We start from the raw sequence: 14,462 nt of genomic DNA, 5'->3' as shown, positions 1-14,462 counted from the left end.
AGCCGCTCTGATTCAGCCCCTCTGTTTCAGCCCCTCTATTACAGCCCCTCTGTTTCAGCCCCTCTGTTTCTCGCGCTCTATTTCTCACCCTCTGTTTCTCGCCCTCTGTTTCAGCCCCTCTGTTTTTCGCCCTCTGTTTCTTGACCTCTGTTTCTTGCCCTCTGTATCAGGCTCTCTGTTTCAGCCCCTCTGTTTCTCGCCCTCTGTTTCAGCCCCTCTGATTCTCGCCCTCTGTTTCAGCCCCTCTGTTTCTCGCCCTTTGTTTCAGCCCCTCTGATTCAGCCCCTCTGTTTCAGCCCCTCTGTTTCAGCCACTCTGTTTCAGCCCCTCTGTTTCAGCCCCTCAGTTTCAGCCCCTCTGTTTCTCGCCCTCTGTTGCAGCCCCTCTGTTTCAGCCCCTCTGTTTCTCGCACTCAGTTTCTGCCCCTCTGTTTCTCGCCCTCTGTTTCAGCCCCGCTGTTTCTCGCCCTCTGTTTCAGCCCCGCTGATTCAGCCCCTCTGTTTCAGCCCCTCTGAATCAGCCCCTCTGTTTCAGCCCCTCTGATTCAGCCCCTCTGTTTCAGCCACTCTGTTTCAGCCCCTCTGTTTCAGCCCCTCAGTTTCAGCCCCTCTGTTTCTCGCCCTCTGTTGCAGCCCCTCTGTATCAGCCCCTCTGTTTCTCGCCCTCTGTTTCAGCCCCTCTGATTCTCGCCCTCTGTTTCAGCCCCTCTGTTTCTTGCCCTCTGTTTCAGCCCCTCTGATTCAGCCCCTCTGTTTCAGCCCCTCTGATTCAGCCCCTCTGATTCAGCCCCTCTGCTCAGCCCCTCTGTTTCTCGCCCTCTGTTTCAGCTCCTCTGTTTCAGCCCCTCTGTTTCAGCCCCTCTGTTTCTCACCCTCTGATTCAGCCCCTCTGATTCAGCCCATCTGATTCAGCCCCTCTGATTTAGCCCCTCTGTTTCCCGCCCCTCTGTTTCAGCCCCTCTGTTTCTCGCCCTCTGTTTCAACCCCCCTGTTTCTCGCCCTCTGTTTCAGCCCCACTGTTTCAGCCCCTCTGTTTCAGCCCCTCTGTTTCAGCGCCTCTGTTTCTCGCCCTCTGTTTTAGAACCTCTGTTTCTCGCCCTCTGTTTCAGCCCCTCTGATTCAGCCCCTCTGTTTCAGCCCCTATGTTTCTCCCCCTCTGTTCCAGCCCCTCTGTTTCAGCCACTCTGTTTCAGCCACTCTGTTTCAGCCCCCCTGTTTCAGCCCCTCGGTTTCAGCCCCTCTGTTTCTCGCCCTCTGTTTCAGCCCCTCTGTTTCTCGCCCACTGTTTCAGCCCCTCTGTTTCAGCCCCTCTGTTTCAGCCACTCTGTTTCTCGCCCTCTGTTTCAGCCCCTCTGTTTCTCACCCTCTGTTTCAGCCCCTCTGATTCAGCCCCTCTGTTTCTCGCACTCTGTTTCAGCCCCTCTGTTTCTCGCCCTCTGTTTCAGCCCCTCTGTTTCAGCCCCTCTGTTTCTCGCCCTCTGTTTCAGGCCCTCTGTTTCTCGCCCTCTGTTTCAGCCCCTCTGATTCAGCCCCTCTGTTTCAGCCGCTCTGATTCAGCCCCTCTGTTTCAGCCCCTCTATTACAGCCCCTCTGTTTCAGCCCCTCTGTTTCTCGCGCTCTATTTCTCACCCTCTGTTTCTCGCCCTCTGTTTCAGCCCCTCTGTTTTTCGCCCTCTGTTTCAGCCCCTCTGTTTCTTGCCCTCTGTATCAGGCTCTCTGTTTCAGCCCCTCTGTTTCTCGCCCTCTGTTTCAGCCCCTCTGATTCTCGCCCTCTGTTTCAGCCCCTCTGTTTCTCGCCCTTTGTTTCAGCCCCTCTGATTCAGCCCCTCTGTTTCAGCCCCTCTGTTTCAGCCACTCTGTTTCAGCCCCTCTGTTTCAGCCCCTCTGTTTCAGCCCCTCAGTTTCAGCCCCTCTGTTTCTCGCCCTCTGTTTCAGCCCCTCTGTTTCTCGCCCTCTGTTTCAGCCCCTCTGTTTCAGCCCGTCTGTTTCAGCCACTCTGTTTCTCGCCCTCTGTTTCAGCCCCTCTGATTCAGCCCCTCTGTTTCAGCCCCTCTGTCTCAGCCCCTCTGTCTCAGCCCCTCTGTTTCTCACCCTCTGTTTCAGCCCCTCTGATTCAGCCCCTCTGATTCAGCCCCTCTGATTCAGCCCCTCTGTTTCCCGCCCCTCTGTTTCAGCCCCTCTGTTTCTCGCCCTCTGTTTCTGCCCCTCTGTCTCTCGCCCTCTGTTTCAGCCCCTCTGATTCAGCCCCTCTGTTTCAGCTCCTCTGTTTCTCCCCCTCTGTTCCAGCCCATCTGTTTCAGCCCCTCTGTTTCAGCCCCTCTGTTTAAGCCCCTCTGTTTCAGCCCCTCTGTTTCAGCCCCTCTGTTTCTCGCCCTCGGTTTCAGCCCCTCTGTTTCTCGCCCTCTGTTTCAGCCCCTCTGATTCTCGCCCTCTGTTTCAGCCCCTCTGTTTCTCGCCCTCTGTTTCAGCCCCTCTGATTCAGCCCCTCTGTTTCAGCCCCTCTGATTCAGCACCTCTGATTCAGCCCCTCTGATTCAGCCCCTCTGTTTCTCATCCTCTGTTTCAGCCCCTCTGATTCAGCCCCTCTGATTCAGCCCCTCTGTTTCCCGCCCCTCTGTTTCAGCCCCTCTGTTTCTCGCCCTCTGTTTCAGTCCCTCTGTTTCTCGCCCTCTGTTTCAGCCCCTCTGTTTCAGCCCCTCTGTTTCAGCCCCTCTGTTTCAGCGCCTCTGTTTCGCCCTCTGTTTCAGCCCCTCTGTTTCTCGCCCTCTGTTTCAGCCCCTCTGATTCAGCCCCTCTGTTTCAGCTCCCCTGTTTCTACCCCTCTGTTCCAGCCCCTCTGCTTCAGCCCCTCTGTTTCTCAACCTCTGTTTCAGCCCCTCTGTTTCTCGCCCTCTGTTTCAGCCCCTCTGTTTCTCGCCTTCTGTTTCAGCCCCTCTGTTTCAGCCCCTCTGTTTCTCAACCTCTGTTTCAGCCCCTCTGATTCAGCCCCTTTAAATCAGCCCCTCTGTTTCCCGCCCCTCTGTTTCAGCCCCTCTGTTTCTCGCTCTCTGTTTCAGCCCCACTGTTTCAGCCCCTCTGTTTCAGCCCCTCTGTTTCAGCGCCTCTGTTTCTCGCCCTCTGTTTTAGAACCTCTGTTTCTCGCCCTCTGTTTCAGCCCCTCTGATTCAGCCCCTCTGTTTCAGCCCCTATGTTTCTCCCCCTCTGTTCCAGCCCCTCTGTTTCAGCCACTCTGTTTCAGCCACTCTGTTTCAGCCCCCCTGTTTCAGCCCCTCGGTTTCAGCCCCTCTGTTTCTCGCCCTCTGTTTCAGCCCCTCTGTTTCTCGCCCACTGTTTCAGCCCCTCTGTTTCAGCCCCTCTGTTTCAGCCACTCTGTTTCTCGCCCTCTGTTTCAGCCCCTCTGTTTCTCGCCCTCTGTTTCAGCCCCTCTGTTTCAGCCCCTCTGTTTCTCGCCCTCTGTTTCAGGCCCTCTGTTTCTCGCCCTCTGTTTCAGCCCCTCTGATTCAGCCCCTCTGTTTCAGCCGCTCTGATTCAGCCCCTCTGTTTCAGCCCCTCTATTACAGCCCCTCTGTTTCAGCCCCTCTGTTTCTCGCGCTCTATTTCTCACCCTCTGTTTCTCGCCCTCTGTTTCAGCCCCTCTGTTTTTCGCCCTCTGTTTCTTGACCTCTGTTTCTTGCCCTCTGTATCAGGCTCTCTGTTTCAGCCCGTCTGTTTCTCGCCCTCTGTTTCAGCCCCTCTGATTCTCGCCCTCTGTTTCATCCCTCTGTTTCTCGCCCTTTGTTTCAGCCCCTCTGATTCAGCCCCTCTGTTTCAGCCCCTCTGTTTCAGCCACTCTGTTTCAGCCCCTCTGTTTCAGCCCCTCAGTTTCAGCCCCTCTGTTTCTCGCCCTCTGTTTCAGCCCCTCTGTTTCTCGCCCTCTGTTTCAGCCCCTCTGTTTCAGCCCGTCTGTTTCAGCCACTCTGTTTCTCGCCCTCTGTTTCAGCCCCTCTGATTCAGCCCCTCTGATTCAGCCCCTCTGTCTCAGCCCCTCTGTCTCAGCCCCTCTGTTTCTCACCCTCTGTTTCAGCCCCTCTGATTCAGCCCCTCTGATTCAGCCCCTCTGATTCAGCCCCTCTGTTTCCCGCCCCTCTGTTTCAGCCCCTCTGTTTCTCGCCCTCTGTTTCTGCCCCTCTGTCTCTCGCCCTCTGTTTCAGCCCCTCTGATTCAGCCCCTCTGTTTCAGCTCCTCTGTTTCTCCCCCTCTGTTCCAGCCCATCTGTTTCAGCCCCTCTGTTTCAGCCCCTCTGTTTAAGCCCCTCTGTTTCAGCCCCTCTGTTTCAGCCCCTCTGTTTCTCGCCCTCTGTTTCAGCCCCTCTGTTTCTCGCCCTCTGTTTCAGCCCCTCTGATTCTCGCCCTCTGTTTCAGCCCCTCTGTTTCTCGCCCTCTGTTTCAGCCCCTCTGATTCAGCCCCTCTGTTTCAGCCCCTCTGATTCAGCACCTCTGATTCAGCCCCTCTGATTCAGCCCCTCTGTTTCTCATCCTCTGTTTCAGCCCCTCTGATTCAGCCCCTCTGATTCAGCCGCTCTGTTTCCCGCCCCTCTGTTTCAGCCCCTCTGTTTCTCGCCCTCTGTTTCAGTCCCTCTGTTTCTCGCCCTCTGTTTCAGCCCCTCTGTTTCAGCCCCTCTGTTTCAGCCCCTCTGTTTCAGCGCCTCTGTTTCGCCCTCTGTTTCAGCCCCTCTGTTTCTCGCCCTCTGTTTCAGCCCCTCTGATTCAGCTCCTCTGTTTCAGCTCCCCTGTTTCTCCCCCTCTGTTCCAGCCCCTCTGCTTCAGCCCCTCTGTTTCAGCCACTCTGTTTCAGCCCCTCTGTTTCAGCCCTCTCTGTTTCAGCCACTCTGTTTCTCGCCCTCTGTTTCAGCCCCTCTGTTTCTCACCCTATGTTTCAGCCCCTCTGATTCAGCCCCTCTGTTTCTCGCCCTCTGTTTCAGCCCCTCTGTTTCTCGCCCTCTGTTTCAGCCCCTCTGTTTCTTGACCTCTGTTTCAGCCCCTCTCTTTCAGCCCCTCTGTTTCAGCCCCTCTGTTTCTCGCCCTCTGTTTCAGCCCCTCTGTTTCTCGCCTTCTGTTTCAGCCCCTCTGTTTCAGCCCCTCTGTTTCTCAACCTCTGTTTCAGCCCCTCTGATTCAGCCCCTCTGATTCAGCCCCTCTGTTTCCCGCCCCTCTGTTTCAGCCCCTCTGTTTCTCGCCCTCTGTTTCAGCCCCTCTGTTTCTCGCCCTCTGTTTCAGCCCCACTGTTTCAGCCCCTCTGTTTCAGCCCTTCTGTTTCAGCGACGCTGTTTCTCGCCCTCTGTTTCAGCCCCTCTGTTTCTCGCCCTCTGTTTCTGCCCCTCTGTTTCTGGCCCTCTGTTTCAGCCCCTATGTTTCTCCCCCTCTGTTCCAGCCCCTCTGTTTCAGCCCCTCTGTTTCAGCCACTCTTTTTCAGCCCCTCTGTTTCAGCCCCTCTTTTTCAGCCCCTCTGTTTCTCGCCCTCTGTTTCAGCCCCTCTGTTTCTCGCCCTCTGTTTCAGCCCCTCTGTTTCAGCCCGTCTGTTTCAGCCACTCTGTTTCTCGCCCTCTGTTTCAGCCCCTCTGTTTCACACCCTCTGTTTCAGTCCCTGTGATTCAGCCCCTCTGTTTCTCGCCCTCTGTTTCAGCCCCTCTGTTTCTCGCCCTCTGTTTCAGCCCCTCTGTTTCAGCCCCTCTGTTTCAGCCCCTCTGTTTCTTGCCCTCTGTTTCAGCCCCTCTGTTTCTCGCCCTCTGTTTCAGGCCCTCTGTTTCTCGCCCTCTGTTTCAGCCCCTCTGATTCAGCCCCTCTGTTTCAGCCCCTCTGATTCAGCCACTCTGTTTCAGCCCCTCTGTTTCAGCCCCTCTGTTTCAGCCCCTCTGTTTCTCGCCCTCTATTTCTCACCCTCTGTTTCTCGCCCTCTGTTTCAGCCCATCTGTTTTTGGCCCTCTATTTCAGCCCCTCTGTTTCTTGCCCTCTGTTTCAGGCTCTCTGTTTCAGCCCGTCTGTTTCAGCCCCTCTGTTTCAGCCCCTCTGTTTCTCGCCCTCTGTTTCAGCCCCTCTGATTCTCACCCTCTGTTTCAGCCCCTCTGTTTCTCGCCCTCTGTTCCAGCCCCTCTGATTCAGCCCCTCTGTTTCAGCCCCTCTGATTCAGCCCCTCTGATTCAGCCCCTCTGATTCAGCCCCTCTGTTTCTCGCCCTCTGTTTCAGCCCCTCTGTTTCAGCCCCTCTGTTTCTCACCCTCTGTTTCAGCCCCTCTGATTCAGCCCCTCTGATTCAGCCCCTCTGATTCAGCCCCTCTGTTTCCCGCCCCTCTGTTTCAACCCCTCTGATTCTCGCACTCTGTTTCAGCCCCTCTGTTTCTCGCCCTCTGCTTCAGCCCCACTGTTTCAGCACCTCTGTTTCACCGCCTCTCATTCAGCCCCTCTGTTTAAGCCCCTCTGTTTCTCCGCCTCTCTTCCAGCCCCTCTGTTTCAGCACTTCTGTTTCAGCCACTCTGTTTCAGCCCCTCTTTTTCAGCCCCTCTGTTTCAGCCCCTCTGTTTCTCGCCCTCTGTTTCAGCCCCTCTGATTCAGCCCCTCTGTTTCTCGCCCTCTGTTTCAGCCCCTCAGTTTCTCGCCCTCTGTTTCAGCCCCTCTGTTTCAGCCCCTCTGTTTCAGCCCCTCTGTTTCTCGCCCTCTGTTTCAGCCCCTCTGTTTCTCGCCCTCTGTTTCAGGCCCTCTGTTTCTCGCCCTCTGTTTCAGCCCCTCGGATTCAGCCCCTCTGTTTCAGCCCCTCTGATTCAGCCCCTCTGTTTCAGCCCCTCTGTTTCAGCCCCTCTGTTTCTCGCCCTCTGTTTCAGCGCCTCTGATTCAGCCCCTCTGTTTCAGCCCCTCTGTTTCTCGCCCTCTGTTAAGGCCCTCTGTTTTTCGCCCTCTGATTCAGCCCCTCTGTTTCTCGCCCTCTGTTTCAGCCCCACTGTTTCAGCCCCTCTGTTTCAGCCCCTCTGTTTCTCGCCCTCTGTTTCAGCCCCTCTGTTTCTCGCCCTCTGTTTCAGCCCCTCTGTTTCTGCCCCTCTGTTTCTCGCCCTCTGTTTCAGCCCCGCTGTTTCTCGCCCTCTGTTTCAGCCCCGCTGATTCAGCCCCTCTGTTTCAGCCCCTCTGAATCAGCCCCTCTGATTCAGCCCCTCTGTTTCAGCCCCTCTGTTTCAGCCCCTCTGTTTCAGCCCCTCTGTTTCTCGCCCTCTGTTTCAGCCCCTCTGATTCTCGCCCTCTGTTTCAGCTCCTCTGTTTCTCGCCCTCTGTTTCAGCCCCTCTGATTCAGCCCCTCTGTTTCAGCCGCACTGATTCAGCCCCTCTGATTCAGCCCCTCTGATTCAACCCCTCTGTTTCTCGCCCTCTGTTTCAGCCCCTCTGTTTCAGCCCCTCTGTTTCTCACCCTCTGTTTCAGCCCCTCTGATTCAGCCCCTCTGATTCAGCCCCTCTGATTCAGCCCCTCTGTTTCCCGCCCCTCTGTTTCAGCCCCTCTGTTTCTCGCCCTCTGTTTCAGACCCGCTGTTTCATCCCCTCTGTTTCAGCCCCTCTGTTTCAGCGCCTCTGTTTCTCGCCCTCTGTTTCAGCCCCTCTGTTTCTCGCCCTCTGTTTCAGCCCCTCTGATTCAGCCCCTCTGTTTCAGTCCCTCTGTTTCTCCCCCTCTGTTCCAGCCCCTCTCTTTCAGCCCCTCTGTTTCAGCCCCTCTGTTTCTCGCCCTCTGTTTCAGCCCCTCTGTTTCTCGCCCTCTGTTTCAGCCCCTCTGTTTCAGCCCGTCTGTTTCAGCCACTCTGTTTCTCGCCGTCTGTTTCAGCCCCTCTGTTTCTCACCCTCTGTTTCAGCCCCTCTGATTCAGCCCCTCTGTTTCTCGCCCTCTGTTTCAGCCCCTCTGTTTCTCGCCCTCTGTTTCAGCCCCTCTGTTTCTCGCCCTCTGATTCAGCCCCTCTGTTTCAGCCCCTCTGATTCAGCCCCTCTGTTTCTCGCCCTCTGTTTCAGCCCCTCTGTTTCTCGCCCTCTGTTTCAGCCCCTCTGTTTCTCGCCCTCTGTTTCAGCCCCTCTGATTCAGCCCCTCTGTTTCTCGCCCTCTGTTTCAGCCCCTCTGTTTCAGCCCCTCTGTTTCTCGCCCTCTGTTTCTGCCCCTCTGTTTCTCGCCCTCTGTTTCAGCCCCGCTGTTTCTCGCCCTCTGTTTCAGCCCCGCTGATTCAGCCCCTCTGTTTCAGCCCCTCTGAATCAGCCCCTCTGATTCAGCCCCTCTGTTTCAGCCCCTCTGTTTCAGCCCCTCTGTTTCTCGCCCTCTGTTTCAGCCCCTCTGATTCTCGCCCTCTGTTTCAGCCCCTCTGTTTCTCGCCCTCTGTTTCAGCCCCTCTGATTCAGCCCCTCTGTTCCAGCCCCTCTGATTCAGCCCCTCTGATTCAGCCCCTCTGTTTCTTGCCCTCTGTTTCAGCCCCTCTGTTTTCAGCCCCTCTGTTTCAGCCCCTCTGTTTCTCGCCCTCTGTTTCAGCCCCTCTGATTCTCTCCCTCTGTTGCAGCCCCTCTGTTTCAGCCCCTCTGTTTCTCGCACTCAGTTTCTGCCCCTCTGTTTCTCGCCCTCTGTTTCAGACCCGCTGTTTCATCCCCTCTGTTTCAGCCCCTCTGTTTCAGCGCCTCTGTTTCTCGCCCTCTGTTTCAGCCCCTCTGTTTCTCGCCCTCTGTTTCAGCCCCTCTGATTCAGCCCCTCTGTTTCAGTCCCTCTGTTTCTCCCCCTCTGTTCCAGCCCCTCTCTTTCAGCCCCTCTGTTTCAGCCCCTCTGTTTCTCGCCCTCTGTTTCAGCCCCTCTGTTTCTCGCCCTCTGTTTCAGCCCCTCTGTTTCAGCCCGTCTGTTTCAGCCACTCTGTTTCTCGCCGTCTGTTTCAGCCCCTCTGTTTCTCACCCTCTGTTTCAGCCCCTCTGATTCAGCCCCTCTGTTTCTCGCCCTCTGTTTCAGCCCCTCTGTTTCTCGCCCTCTGTTTCAGCCCCTCTGTTTCTCGCCCTCTGATTCAGCCCCTCTGTTTCAGCCCCTCTGATTCAGCCCCTCTGTTTCTCGCCCTCTGTTTCAGCCCCTCTGTTTCTCGCCCTCTGTTTCAGCCCCTCTGTTTCTCGCCCTCTGTTTCAGCCCCTCTGATTCAGCCCCTCTGTTTCTCGCCCTCTGTTTCAGCCCCTCTGTTTCAGCCCCTCTGTTTCTCGCCCTCTGTTTCTGCCCCTCTGTTTCTCGCCCTCTGTTTCAGCCCCGCTGTTTCTCGCCCTCTGTTTCAGCCCCGCTGATTCAGCCCCTCTGTTTCAGCCCCTCTGAATCAGCCCCTCTGATTCAGCCCCTCTGTTTCAGCCCCTCTGTTTCAGCCCCTCTGTTTCTCGCCCTCTGTTTCAGCCCCTCTGATTCTCGCCCTCTGTTTCAGCCCCTCTGTTTCTCGCCCTCTGTTTCAGCCCCTCTGATTCAGCCCCTCTGTTTCAGCCCCTCTGATTCAGCCCCTCTGATTCAGCCCCTCTGTTTCTTGCCCTCTGTTTCAGCCCCTCTGTTTTCAGCCCCTCTGTTTCAGCCCCTCTGTTTCTCGCCCTCTGTTTCAGCCCCTCTGATTCTCTCCCTCTGTTGCAGCCCCTCTGTTTCAGCCCCTCTGTTTCTCGCACTCAGTTTCTGCCCCTCTGTTTCTCGCCCTCTGTTTCAGCCCCGCTGTTTCTCGCCCTCTGTTTCAGCCCCGCTGATTCAGCCCCTCTGTTTCAGCCCCTCTGAATCAGCCCCTCTGATTCAGCCCCTCTGTTTCAGCCCCTCTGTTTCAGCCCCTCTGTTTCTCGCCCTCTGTTTCAGCCCCTCTGATTCTCGCCCTCTGTTTCAGCCCCTCTGTTTCTTGCCCTCTGTTTCAGCCCCTCTGATTCAGGCCCTCTGTTTCAGCCCCTCTGATTCAGCCCCTCTGATTCAGCCCCTCTGCTCAGCCCCTCTGTTTCTCGCCCTCTGTTTCAGCCCCTCTGTTTCAGCCCCTCTGTTTCAGCCCCTCTGTTTCTCACCCTCTGATTCAGCCCCTCTGATTCAGCCCATCTGATTCAGCCCCTCTGATTTAGCCCCTCTGTTTCCCGCCCCTCTGTTTCAGCCCCTCTGTTTCTCGCCCTCTGTTTCAACCCCCCTGTTTCTCGCCCTCTGTTTCAGCCCCACTGTTTCAGCCCCTCTGTTTCAGCCCCTCTGTTTCAGCGCCTCTGTTTCTCGCCCTCTGTTTTAGAACCTCTGTTTCTCGCCCTCTGTTTCAGCCCCTCTGATTCAGCCCCTCTGTTTCAGCCCCTATGTTTCTCCCCCTCTGTTCCAGCCCCTCTGTTTCAGCCCCTCGGTTTCAGCCCCTCTGTTTCTCGCCCTCTGTTTCAGCCCCTCTGTTTCTCGCCCACTGTTTCAGCCCCTCTGTTTCAGCCCCTCTGTTTCAGCCACTCTGTTTCTCGCCCTCTGTTTCAGCCCCTCTGTTTCTCACCCTCTGTTTCAGCCCCTCTGATTCAGCCCCTCTGTTTCTCGCCCTCTGTTTCAGCCCCTCTGTTTCTCGCCCTCTGTTTCAGCCCCTCTGTTTCAGCCCCTCTGTTTCTCGCCCTCTGTTTCAGGCCCTCTGTTTCTCGCCCTCTGTTTCAGCCCCTCTGATTCAGCCCCTCTGTTTCAGCCGCTCTGAATCAGCCCCTCTGTTTCAGCCCCTCTATTACAGCCCCTCTGTTTCAGCCCCTCTGTTTCTCGCGCTCTATTTCTCACCCTCTGTTTCTCGCCCTCTGTTTCAGCCCCTCTGTTTTTCGCCCTCTGTTTCAGCCCCTCTGTTTCTTGCCCTCTGTATCAGGCTCTCTGTTTCAGCCCCTCTGTTTCTCGCCCTCTGTTTCATCCCCTCTGATTCTCGCCCTCTGTTTCAGCCCCTCTGTTTCTCGCCCTTTGTTTCAGCCCCTCTGATTCAGCCCCTCTGTTTCAGCCCCTCTGATTCAGCCCCTCTGATTCAGCCCCTCTGATTCAGCCCCTCTGTTTCTCGCCCTCTGTTTCAGCCCCTCTGTTTCAGCCCCTCTGTTTCTCACCCTCTGTTTCAGCCCCTCTGATTCAGCCCCTCTGATTCTGCCCCTCTGATTCAGCCCCTCTGTTTCCCGCCACTCTGTTACAGCCCCTCTGTTTCAGCGCCTCTGTTTCTCGTCCTCTGTTTCAGCTCCTCTGTTTCTCGCCCTCTGTTTCAGCCCCTCTGATTCAGCCCCTCTGTTTCAGCCCATCTGTTTCGCCCCCTCTGTTCCAGACCCTCTGTTTCAGCCCCTCTGTTTCAGCCACTCTGTTTCAGCCCCTCTGTTTCAGCCACTCTGTTTCAGCCACTCTGTTTCAGCCCCTCTGTTTCTCGCCCTCTGTTTCAGCCCCTCTGTTTCTCGCCCTCTGTTTCAGCCCCTCTGTTTCAGCCCGTCTGTTTCAGCCCCTCTGTTTCTCGCCCTCTGTTTCAGCCCCTCTGTTTCTCACCCTCTGTTTCAGCCCCTCTGATTCAGCACCTCTGTTTCTCGCCCTCTGTTTCAGCCCCTCTGTTTCTCGCCCTCTGTTTCAGCCCCTCTGTTTTAGCCCCTCTGTTTCAGCCCCTCTGATTCTCGCCCTCTGGTTCAGCCCCTCTGTTTCTCGCCCTCTGTTTCAGGCCCTCTGTTTCTCGGCCTCTGTTTCAGCCCCTCTGATTCAGCCCCTCTGTTTCAGCCCCTCTGATTCAGCCCCTCTGTTTCAGCCACTCTGTTTCAGCCCATCTTTTTCAGCCCCTCTGTTTCTCGCCGGCTGTTTCAGCCCCACTGTTTCTCGCCCTCTGTTTCAGCCCCTCTGTTTCTCGCCCTCTGTTTCAGTCCCTCTGTTTCTCGCCCTCTGTTTCAGCCCCTCTGTTTCAGCCCCTCTGTTTCTGCCCCTCTGTTTCTCGCCCTCTGTTTCAGCCTCGCTGTTTCTCGCCCTCTGTTTCAGCCCCGCTGATTCAGCCCCTCTGTTTCAGCCCCTCTGAATCAGCCCCTCTGATTCAACCCCTCTGTTTCAGCCCCTCTGTTTCAGCCCCTCTGTTTCTCGCCCTCTGTTTCAGCCCCTCTGATTCTCGCCCTCTGTTTCAGCCCCTCTGTTTCTCGCCCTCTGTTTTAGCCTATCTGATTCAGCCCCTCTGTAACAGCCCCTCTGATTCAGCCCCTCTGATTCAGCCCCTCTGTTTCTCGCCCTCTGTTTCAGCCCCTCTGTTTCAGCCCCTCTGTTTCTCGCCCTCTGTTTCAGCCACTCTGTTTCTCGCTCTCTGTTTCTCTCCCTCTGTTTCAGCCCCTCTGATTCAGCCCCTCTGTTTCTCGCCCCTGTTTCAGCCCCTCTGTTTCTCGCCCTCTGTTTCAGCCCCTCTGTTTCTCGCCCTCTGTTTCAGCCCCTCGGTTTCAGCCCCTCTGATTCAGCCTCTCTGTTTCTCGCCCTCAGTTTCAGCCCCGCAGTTTCTCACCCTCTGTTTCAGCCCCTCTGTTTCTCGCCCTCTGTTCCAGCCCCTCTGTTTCAGCCCGTCTGTTTCAGCCCCTCTGTTTCAGCCCCTCTGTTTCTCACCCTCTGTTACTCGCCCTCTGTTTCAGCTCCTCTGTTTTTCGCCCTCTGTTTCAGCCCCTCTGTTTCTCACCCTCTGTTTCAGGCTCTCTGTTTCAGCCCCTCTGTTTCTTGCCCTCTGTTTCTCGCCCGCTGTTTCAGCCCCTTTGTTTCTCGCCCTCTGTTTCAGCCCCTCTGTTTCAGCCCCTCTGATTCAGCCCCTCAGATTCAGCCCCTCTGTTTCTCGCACTCTGTTTCAGCCCCTCTGTTTCAGCCACTCTCTTTCAGCTCCTCTGTTTCAGCCCCTCTGATTCAGCCCCTCAGATTCAGCCCCTCAGTTTCTCGCCCTCTGTTTCAGCCCTTCTGTTTCAGCCCCTCTGTTTCAGCCCCTCTGTTTCTCGCCCGCTGTTTCAGCCCCTCTGTTTCAGCCCCTCTGATTCTCACCCTCTGTTTCAGCCCCTCTGTTTCAGCCCCTCTGTTTCAGCCCCTCTGTTTCTCGCCCTCTGTTTCAGCCCCTCTGTTTCTCGCCCTCTGTTCAGCCCCTATGTTTCTCGCCCTCTGTTTCAGCCCCTCTGTTTCTCGCCCTCTGTTTCAGCCCCTCTGTTTCATCCCTCTGTTTCTCGCCCTCTGTTTCTGCCCCTCTGTTTCTCGCCCTCTGTTTCAGCCCCTCTGTTTCTCGCCCTCTGTTTCAGGCCCGCTGATTCAGCCCCTCTGTTTCAGCCCCTCTGTTTCAGCCCCTCTGTTTCAGCCCCTCTGTTTCTCACCCTCTGTTTCAGCCCCTCTGATTCAGCCCCTCTGATTCAGCCCCTCTGTTTCCCGCCCACTGTTTAAGCCACACTGTTTCTCGCCCTCTGTTTCTCGCCCTCTGTTTCAGCCCCTCTGATTCAGCCCCTCTGTTTCTCGCCCTCTGTTTCAGCCCCTCTGTTTCAGCCCCTCTGATTCAGCCCCTCTGTTTCTCGCCCTCTGTTTCAGCCCATCTGATTCTCGCCCTCTGTTTCAGCCCCTCTGATTCTCGCCCTCTGTTTCAGCCCCTCTGATTCAGCCCCTCTGTTTCAGCCCCTCTGATTCAGCCCCTCTGATTCAGCCCCTCTGCTTCAGCCCCTCTGTTTCTCGCCCTCTGTTTCAGCCCCTCTGTTTCAGCCCCCCTGTTTCAGCCCCTCTGTTTCTCACCCTCTGTTTCAGCCCCTCTGATTCAGCACCTCTGATTCAGCCCCTCTGATTCAGCCCCTCTGTTTCAGCGCCTCTGATTCAGCCCCTCTGATTCAGCCCCTCTGTTTCTCGCCCTCTCTTTCAGCCCCTCTGTTTCAGCCCCTCTGTTTCAGCTCCTCTGTTTCAGCCCCTCTGTTTCTCGCCCTCTGTTTCAGCCCCTCTGTTTCAGCCCCTATGTTTCTCGCCCTCTGTTTATCGCCCTCTGTTTCAGCCCCTGTGTTTCAGCCCCTCTGTTTCAGCCCCTCTGTTTCAGCCCCTCGATTTCTCGCCCTCTGTTTCAGCCCCTCTGTTTCTCCCCCTCTGTTTCAGCCCCTCTGTTTCTCGCCCTCTGTTTCAGCCCCTCTGTTTCTCGCCCCCTGTTTCAGCCCCTCTGTTTCAGCCCCTCTGTTTCTCGCCCTCTGATTCTGCCCCTCTGTTTCTCGCCCTCTGTTTCAGCCCCGCTGTTTCTCGCCCTCTGTTTCAGCCTCGCTGACTCAGCCCCTCTGTTTCAGCCCCTCTGAATCAGCCCCTCTGATTCAGCCCCTCTGTTTCAGCCCCTCTGTTTCAGCCCCTCTGTTTCAGCCCCTCTGTTTCTCGCCCTCTGTTTCAGCCCATCTGATTCTCGCCCTCTGTTTCAGCCCCTGTGTTTCTCGCCCTCTGTTTCAGCCCCTCTGATTCAGCCCCTCTGTTTCAGCCCCTCTGTTTCAGCCCCTCTGATTCAGCCCCTCTGATTAAGCCCCTCTGA

Source organism: Chiloscyllium punctatum, unplaced genomic scaffold, assembly GCF_047496795.1.
Source record: "Chiloscyllium punctatum isolate Juve2018m unplaced genomic scaffold, sChiPun1.3 scaffold_57, whole genome shotgun sequence".
Lineage (NCBI taxonomy): Eukaryota > Metazoa > Chordata > Chondrichthyes > Orectolobiformes > Hemiscylliidae > Chiloscyllium > Chiloscyllium punctatum.
The sequence above is the reverse complement of the archived record's forward strand: the minus strand, read 5'-3'. Positions refer to the sequence as shown.